This window comes from Polyodon spathula, unplaced genomic scaffold, assembly GCF_017654505.1.
Source record: "Polyodon spathula isolate WHYD16114869_AA unplaced genomic scaffold, ASM1765450v1 scaffolds_3479, whole genome shotgun sequence".
In the NCBI taxonomy this organism is placed as follows: Eukaryota; Metazoa; Chordata; class Actinopteri; order Acipenseriformes; family Polyodontidae; genus Polyodon; species Polyodon spathula.
In genome coordinates, this window is record NW_024474940.1 from 23,525 (window position 1) to 32,500 (window position 8,976).

Sequence of the window (8,976 nt, forward strand, 5' to 3'; positions counted from 1 at the left end):
ACTTCTTCTTATGAAATATGGGTTGTACAAAAAAAAAAAAAAAAAAAGAACTTCCCTTGCAAATAAAGGGTCTCCAATATACAGAGAAAAAGGTTTTTCATTTTTCCTCTTTTGGTAAACATCCCAAACTCTCTGAGCCAGTTCTTCATTGTACAAAGCTAAATCAAAAAACTTGTCATAGTTCTGAAAACAAAATATCGACTTCTCCTCCAACTGCTCTCCTTTCAGCAAAACTTCCTTCTCTCTCTCTCCCTCTCTCCTCTCTCTTTTGACCTTTCTGAGAAATGGGCACCGTTCCCGGAGGTACTGCAATACCGGGTCGATGCGTCGAAAACGGAGCAGGCCCCGCTTCCATCTCCCAGCTTCCAAAAATCCATTTAATATAGACGGTCCCCCTATGGGGGACGTCTCAGATATGCTGCTGGTCATGCCAGACACTACACTTGATCTGAGCCAAGAGGCCGAGAAGCGATGCCCACAATGGTTTTGGCCAAACGCCCCGGGCGCGGCCGCCCGCCGCAGCAGTCGTGGTACTTGCTTCTCGGGCGGGCGGAGGGAGGAAGGAAGGAAGGAAGGAAGGAAGGAAGGAAGGAAGGAAGGAAGGAAAGGTGCCGGGCTCCAACGGGGGCGACCGCCCTTTCTGTGCTCGTTCTGCTTTTAAACTCCAGGTGGAGCCCCTCCCTGAGGGGAAGGGCTGTCCAAAAATTGGATCGAACTCGTAAATGCTCCTCTCCACGGAAATCTTTAGTAAAAGGCGAAAGGTTCATTCGAGCTGTAGAGAAGCCGGAGCGTGCCTTTGCTGGTGGCCGAGCCCTTCCGGCCGGCCCAAAGGCCCAAAGGCCCTCCCCTCTGCCAAGCGGCAGCGAGGCCACGCACGCAAAACAAAAACAGGGAACTCCTCCCAAAACGCATCTGCCGTTCCGCCCCGGCGAAAGGGCGCTTTGCTGCTGCTGCTACACTGGCCTGCTGCGTGTGTTAGGCCTGCCTGAATATGAAATATGAAATAGTATGAAAAAAAAAAAAAAAAAAAAAAAAAAAAAGAACGAAAAAGAGCGGGAAAACGGCGCGTCCCAGGAAAGGGAGGGTGGGTGGGGCTCGCTCGCTCTCTCTCTCTCTCTCTCTCTCTCTCTCTCTCTCTCGCTCGCTCTCTCTCTCTCTCCTCTCTCGCTCTCTCCTCTCTCTCTCTCTCTCTCTCGCGCTCTCTCTCTCTCTCTCTCTTTTGACCTTTCTGAGAAATGGGCACCGTTCCCGGAGGTACTGCAATACCGGGTCGATGCGTGGAGTGGACGGAGCAAGCCCCGCTTCCATCTCCCGCTTCCAAAAATCCATTTAATATAGACGGTCCCCCTATGGGGGACGTATCAGATATTAAACTGATAAGAACAGATTTTTTTTTTTTTTTTTTTTTTTTTTTTTTTTTTTTTTTTTTTATTAGAAAAACCAAATACAAATTACAGTGACATTCTTTTTTTCTATTAACACTGTTTCATAGAAATCTTAACCTTCCCCAGATTTCTTCACAGAAGTCATCCCCAAACATATATTTATCCATTTTTATAGCATTTTTTAACTTCCATAAAAACAAAAAATAGGCATCTGCTGGCTCTGTTGTATCTTTTTTCTTTTTAACACATACATTTCTTTTCTCCCACAGTACCAGCTTCCCCAAACTAATAATGAGCCACACAGCTCTAAACTGTTTCTTTGGCAATTTTAAAACCTCCTCCCCATATATAATACTTTTCCCATTCAAAACAAACTTGGCACAAACAGTATTAATAAGTCTTACACACTTTCCCCAAAATATTTTTGCAAAACTGCACTCCCAGAATACATGCAGCACTGTTTCCTCTTTTTTACATCTGGGACACTCTGCATTCTCTGCACAGTTGTGTCTATACAACCTCTCCTTTACAGACAGCCTGTTTAGAGCACACAGCCATCCCAGATCCTTACACTCATTATCCAGCCACTTTGGCTGTATCCCCTCCCAATTAATTTCTCTCAAATCAGCCTCATACCTCTGCTCCCACTTTTCTCTAATAATTTCATACATTTTCCTGTGGTCTAATAAGACCTCTCTTTCCATTTTCTTTATGTTCATTTTCAGAAATGTTATGGCCTGTGTGTAATATTTAGGCTTTACTTCTGCATTCGGTACCCTGTTGTCCCAGGGTATCATTCCTCTCAGAGTGAATCCGAACCACAACCTGACAAAGTAAAAGGATTTATGTTGTATACCTTTCAACAAAGTCTTACACATTTGATTGAGATAAAGGCAATCCAATTTCACAGACAAGCATGGGATGTCTCTCCCTCCCTTCGATACCTTCCCATACATCAGCTCCCTCTTTACACTTTCATAGGTGCCGCCCCATATAAAGGAGAACACCATCCTTGTTACAATAATCTTGCTCCTGGCGTTGATTGGGAACACCAGCGCCAGGTAGATTAAAGTTGGTAATATGTCCATTTTTATTGCCATGATCTTCCCACTGATTGTTAATCTTCTGCTTTTCCACATGTTCAGTTTTACTTTTACTTTTTCAATCTTTTTTTCCCAATTTTCCTTTATCCCGTCCTTTTGAAAGAAATACACCCCTAATATTTTTAACCCGTCATTGCAAATGGTTATGCCCCCTTTCCTCTCTGTTCTCCCTTCCCATGCACCACAGTACATCATAGATGACTTCTCCAGATTAATTTTTGACCCCACCGCTTCTCCGTAAGTTTTTAACAATACAATTGCTCTGTCTATAGCCTGGTCAGAACATAGAAACAGTGTGGTGTCGTCTGCATACTGGGCAATTTTAACCCTTTCACCGTTGCTCCCTGGGATATGCACTCCGTCTATACCTTTATCATTTCTTAACAAATTTGCCAATGGTTCAACAAACAGCACATATAATAGTGGCGACATCGGGCACCCCTGTCTCACCCCACCTTCCTGAAAAACTTGATTGCTGAAAAACCCGTTGATCTGCACCCTGCTATATGCTTTATTATACATAGTTCTGATCCAATTGACAAAAATCGAACCACAATTCATTCTTTCTAAAACTGAGAACAAGAAGGCATGACTGACCCTGTCAAATGCCTTCTCCTGATCTACATTCAACAAGCATAAGGGTAAGTCTCTATCTTTAGCCCAACTAATAACATCTCTGGTCAACTGTAGGTTATATATTGTGGACCTATTCATAACCCCACATGTCTGGTCTTCATTAACTAAACTAGCCATTACCAATTTCAGTCTGTTTGTTAGGGTTTTCCCTAAAATTTTGTTATCTACATTTAACAAAGTGATAGGTCTCCAGTTTTTTAGCAACTCCTTCTCTCCTTTCTTATATATTAAGGTTATTACACCTGTCCTCATGGAGTCTGGCATCACCCCGTCAGTCAAGATCTCTCTATACACCTTCAATAAGTCATCTCCCAACAGCCCCCAAAAACAACAATAAAATTCCTTAGGTAACCCGTCACACCCAGGAGTTTTATCAGCTTTCAGTGATTTCAGTGCATCTTCTATTTCCTTTTTGGATATCATTTTTTCTAAATTGACTCTTTCTTCATCATTCAGTTTTTTGCTTACATTATTTAACAATTCCTCTGCTCTCGCATGATTCAGTTCTCTTTTTTTAAACAAAACTTGATAAAACTCTTGAGCGTATGATAATATTTTGTCTCTTTTAGTGACTTTCCCCCTCCCTGTTTCTAATTCCAAAATTGTTGATTTTCTTTGTTTTTCTTTGATACTTTGAAAAAAGAACCTGGAACATTTTTCATCTTGTTCTTTTTCTGTTATTTTTGCTAAAAATGTGAAGTTCTTAACCTTTGCTTCAATGTTATGTTCTATTTTCTTTTGGATGTTCTTATATTCTTCTCCACAAACCTGTTTACCTTCGTTTATTCTAGAATGCATAAACTCTAGTTCATCTTGCAATTCTTTCTCAAGACATCTTTTTTCCTTCTTTTTCCTTTTACTATACATTTGACAGAAGCATCTTATTTTCATCTTTACCACCTCCCACCACTCAGCTGTAGTTTTAAATGCCCATTTCATATCCTTCCATGCAGTATAAAATGTCGTGAACTCAGCTCTAAACTCTGCACACTCCAACTCTTTCACATTAAATTTCCAGAATCCCCTTCCTATCTCTACTCCTTTAATTTCACAAGAAGCCCCGATTGTGTCGTGATCTGAAAACCAATTTGGATAAATGGAGAAACTCAAGCTATTAATATTTTTAGATACAAATAGATAATCTAGTCTTTTGCTCGCTCCTCTTGAGTTCCTCCATGTATGTCCTGTACCTTTTTTGTTATGTCTCCTATATATGTCCGCCAAATCATAATCACTCAAAACATTTTTTAAATATTGTGCAGAGAAATCATAATCACCCTCTAAATATGTGTTGAAATCCCCACCCATTATCACTATGTTGTTTGTGCACATTATATCAGGTAAATGTTTAAAGAAGCCTAACCTTTCCCCTTTTAATGTAGGTGCGTAAACATTTACTAGACGAACCCTATTATTGTTGAGTCTGCCATCTACATATATAAGCCTCCCAGGTATAATGATTCTGGTCTCCTCAATAACAAAACCAGTGTTTTTAAATATTATCCCCACCCCGTCCGAATGCACATTACCTATACTCCATACTGAAGCACCATCTTTCCAGTCCTTACTGAAACGTTCAATGTCCTCTGAGTTCTTCAGGTGGCATTCCTGTAAAAAACAAACTTGAAAGTCTAACAACTTGAGGGAAAAGAACAAAGATGCTCTCTTACCAGCATCTCTCATCCCCCTTGTGTTAACTGAAAATACATTAAAGATCATTTTTCTACGGTTTTATGTTCCATCCGTTTTACCACCCATCGGGAACATTGTTGTCTTTTTCATATTGTCCACCATTGAGTCACTCAGATAGTTGAGCTGGGAATCCGTGCTGTTCTCCTCGCTATCCACTTCTGATGGCGGTGCCAACGGGGAGCTCCCCACGGAAGATGGCTCGAAACTCGAGACTTCTTCCTCTCCCACCTCCTCGTTTTCCAAACATTCAAAGCTGTTAGATGTCTCAATTACACAGACCTTATTGTCGCCATCCGACTCCTCCTGGTTCAGTTTCCTCTTTGCTGTTCTCTTCCCTTCGGCCATTTCCCAACCCATCTCGTCACTTTCTTCTATGTCGCCCCACTGTTTTCCACTTCCAACAGGTGTATCTAAAATCACCGTACCCTGAGATGACTCTTCAGTTACCATGGCTTCAGACGTAGTAACCAACTTCTGCTTTCTATCTCTTTTTTCTTTTCCTGTCCCAGAGACTCCTGAAACAGGACTCTCGACAGCGGGGGGCTCCAAACCAAGAACAAGAGGCGCTTCTACCGCTGCAACCACAGGAAGAGTCTCCTGCACAGCTCCTCCAGAGACAGCGCCTCCCTCAGCACAGGTAGGTACATGGTCTATCCTTGTTTCATCTGGAACCACCTCGAAGTCTTGAAGTGACTCAGCGTAGGTTTTGTGTCGGTTAGGGCAGTCCTTGAACATGTGTTCAGTGGAATCGCAAAGATTGCAGGACTTGGGTTTTTTGCAATCTTTTGCCTCATGTCCTGTCTCTAAACAATTTCTGCAAAACACATTTGGGCACATTATTGCAATATGTCCCTGCTCACCACATTTTCTACAAGTTTTTGGCTGTCCATAATAATACAGATATCCTTTAACACCTCCTATGTAAAAGGATGCTGGGGGACATTCAAAACCTTCTGTCTTCCTCCTAAAACGAACAGTGAATTTTCTGTTTCCATTCCACATTTTGTCATAGTCCATTTCTTTTACTCCAGCGCCTAAAATATCACAATATTTACTCAAAAAAAACTGAATGTCCTGCTCTTTGACATAAGGATTTTGCATGCACACAGTTACAGTTCTCACCCGGTTTGCGAACAGTGGCTCCACTCTAAAGTTGGAAATTGGAGAGGAGTCCTTAGATTCCAGACACTTGTCCCATGCTTCCTGGCATAAGTAGTCCCCCGCGAAAGTCACTTCATAGGTACTCCTTAGTGGAAAGTCCCGGTAGCAATAGATCTGCGCCGCTGTAACTCCCAGGAATTCAAAAATGATGTCCTTGGCAAAGCTCCTTCTTGTCATGGTGAACTGAACTCCATCCTTTTCTCTTCCAATGAAACGTATTGTATTCAGAAGTCGCGCCGAGGGGGCCGACATGTAGTCTCCGGTCGCCATCACCTTCTCTTTTCTCTCTATTTAGAAAAAGCTGCGGTCATGCCACATACTTAATCCGAGCCAAGAGGCCGAGAAGCGATGCCCACAATGGTTTTGGCCAAACGCCCCGGGCGCGGCCGCCCGCCGCAGCAGTCGTGGTACTTGCTTCTCGGGCGGGCGGAGGGAGGAAGGAAGGAAGGAAGGAAGGAAGGAAGGAAGGAAGGAAGGAAGGAAAGGTGCCGGGCTCCAACGGGGGCGACCGCCCTTTCTGTGCTCGTTCTGCTTTTAAACTCCAGGTGGAGCCCCTCCCTGAGGGGAAGGGCTGTCCAAAAATTGGATCGAACTCGTAAATGCTCCTCTCCACGGAAATCTTTAGTAAAAGGCGAAAGGTTCATTCGAGCTGTAGAGAAGCCGGAGCGTGCCTTTGCTGGTGGCCGAGCCCTTCCAGCCGGCCCAAAGGCCCAAAGGCCCTCCCCTCTGCCAAGCGGCAGCGAGGCCACGCACGCAAAACAAAAACAGGGAACTCCTCCCAAAACGCATCTGCCGTTCCGCCCCGGCGAAAGGGCGCTTTGCTGCTGCTGCTACACTGGCCTGCTGCGTGTGTTAGGCCTGCCTGAATATGAAATATGAAATATGAAAAAAATGAAAAAAAAAAAAAAAAAAAAAAAAGAAAAGAAAAAGGAAAGGCGTCCCAGGGGAGGGGGGGAGGGTGGGGCTCTCTCTCTCTCTCTCTCTCTCTCTCTCTCTCTCTCTCTCTCTCTCTCTCTCTCTCTCTCTCTCTCTCTCTCTCTCTCTCTCTCTCTCTCTCTCTCTCTCTTTTGACCTTTCTGAGAAATGGGCACCGTTCCCGGAGGTACTGCAATACCGGGTCGATGCGTGGAGTGGACGGAGCAAGCCCCGCTTCCATCTCCCGCTTCCAAAAATCCATTTAATATAGACGGTCCCCCTATGGGGGACGTATCAGATATTAAACTGATAAGAACAGATTTTACACTTTTTTTTAGCCAAGAGGCCGAGAAGCGATGCCCACAATGGTTTTGGCCAAACGCCCCGGGCGCGGCCGCCCGCCGCAGCAATCGAAGTCATAACAACTTGCTTCTCGGGCGGGCGGAGGGAGGAAGGAAGGAAGGAAGGAAGGAAGGAAGGAAGGAAGGAAAGGTGCCGGGCTCCAACGGGGGCGACCGCCCTTTCTGTGCTCGTTCTGCTTTTAAACTCCAGGTGGAGCCCCTCCCTGAGGGGAAGGGCTGTCCAAAAATTGGATCGAACTCGTAAATGCTCCTCTCCACGGAAATCTTTAGTAAAAGGCGAAAGGTTCATTCGAGCTGTAGAGAAGCCGGAGCGTGCCTTTGCTGGTGGCCGAGCCCTTCCGGCCGGCCCAAAGGCCCAAAGGCCCTCCCCTCTGCCAAGCGGCAGCGAGGCCACGCACGCAAAACAAAAACAGGGAACTCCTCCCAAAACGCATCTGCCGTTCCGCCCCGGCGAAAGGGCGCTTTGCTGCTGCTGCTACACTGGCCTGCTGCGTGTGTTAGGCCTGCCTGAATATGAAATATGAAATCCAAAAAAAAAAAAAAAAAAAAAAAAAAAAGAAAAGAAACACTGGTTTCCCCGCAAACGGCGCGTCCCAGGAAAGGGAGGGTGGGTGGGGCTCGCTCGCCTCTCCTCTCTCTCTCCTCTCTCTCGCTCTCTCTCTCTCTCACTCTCTCCTCCTCACTGCTCTCTCTCTCTCTCTCTCTCGCTCTCTCTTTTGACCTTTCTGAGAAATGGGCACCGTTCCCGGAGGTACTGCAATACCGGGTCGATGCGTGGAGTGGACGGAGCAAGCCCCGCTTCCATCTCCCGCTTCCAAAAATCCATTTAATATAGACGGTCCCCCTATGGGGGACGTATCAGATATTAAACTGATAAGAACAGATTGTTTGATTTTTATAAAAAATTTAATCTTAACAATTAACAACACAAAAACATTCAAAAAACACAACACTTATTACAATTACAAAACTGAACACAAATCAAAAACTAGCTTTTACATATACAAAAATAACTAAACAGAAACCATTACTTTACTTTAACAAAACAAAACATCCAAAAAAAACACACAATACTAATTCCCATTACAGCACAAAAACACAGTCTAATAAACAAAAACTAACCATATATTCTAACAATACAAGAAAATGACCTTCAATTTACATATATGCAAAACTACAAACAAAGTATTACTATGCTCCCCAAAAACAAAGCCCCATATTCCCAATTATTTTATCATTCAAAACAACAAAAACACAAACACTATTATTTCATTATACTGTTCACGAAATCCTTTCACAAACATGCAAATTAAAAAAAAACAAACGAAAAAAAAAAACAAAAACCAAACAGTCTCCTCCATCCTTTCGCCTTCTCTTTCTCAATGGAACCGGTTGCTATATCTGCCCTCCATCTAGCACATTGCAAAATCTTGTCTTTCTCAATTTCATATTTCTCTATCTCACCTTCTAACGTAGGTCCCTTTCTCAGTCTTTCATTCCAGGTCATTAATTCACGGCATTCTTTTTCACAAAAACAATACATTAACGCAAGTCTATACATCGAAGTCTCTACATATTTATCGACCTTCCTTTCTCTTCTTCTCCTCTTCTATTTTCAACTTCTCCGCCCAAGAAAGCTTTGCGTATTCCTCCTTTTCCCGTTTCCTTTTCTCCTTTGCATCTTCCTTTTCTCTCTGCTGATTGCTTCTTCTTTTCCTCCTT

At 43.7% G+C, this 8,976-nt stretch overlaps 5 non-coding genes and 2 pseudogenes across 5 annotated transcripts; all 7 read right to left on the reverse strand.

Moving 5' to 3' along the window:
* Positions 1–281: 281 nt before the first annotated feature.
* LOC121312017 lies at positions 282–473 on the reverse strand. Its single transcript, XR_005949630.1, has one exon. It is a non-coding gene; the product is annotated as a U2 spliceosomal RNA (small nuclear RNA).
* Positions 474–674: 201 nt separating this feature from the next.
* LOC121312026 lies at positions 675–792 on the reverse strand. Its single transcript, XR_005949639.1, has one exon. It is a non-coding gene; the product is annotated as a U5 spliceosomal RNA (small nuclear RNA).
* A 440-nt stretch (positions 793–1,232) lies between these two features.
* LOC121312015 lies at positions 1,233–1,444 on the reverse strand (annotated as a pseudogene).
* Positions 1,445–6,528: 5,084 nt separating this feature from the next.
* On the reverse strand, positions 6,529–6,646 carry LOC121312027. Its single transcript, XR_005949640.1, has one exon. It is a non-coding gene; the product is annotated as a U5 spliceosomal RNA (small nuclear RNA).
* Positions 6,647–7,057: 411 nt separating this feature from the next.
* On the reverse strand, positions 7,058–7,250 carry LOC121312037. The gene has a single exon (XR_005949650.1). It is a non-coding gene; the product is annotated as a U2 spliceosomal RNA (small nuclear RNA).
* A 200-nt stretch (positions 7,251–7,450) lies between these two features.
* LOC121312028 lies at positions 7,451–7,568 on the reverse strand. Its single transcript, XR_005949641.1, has one exon. It is a non-coding gene; the product is annotated as a U5 spliceosomal RNA (small nuclear RNA).
* A 415-nt stretch (positions 7,569–7,983) lies between these two features.
* LOC121312008 lies at positions 7,984–8,164 on the reverse strand (annotated as a pseudogene).
* Positions 8,165–8,976: the final 812 nt, after the last annotated feature.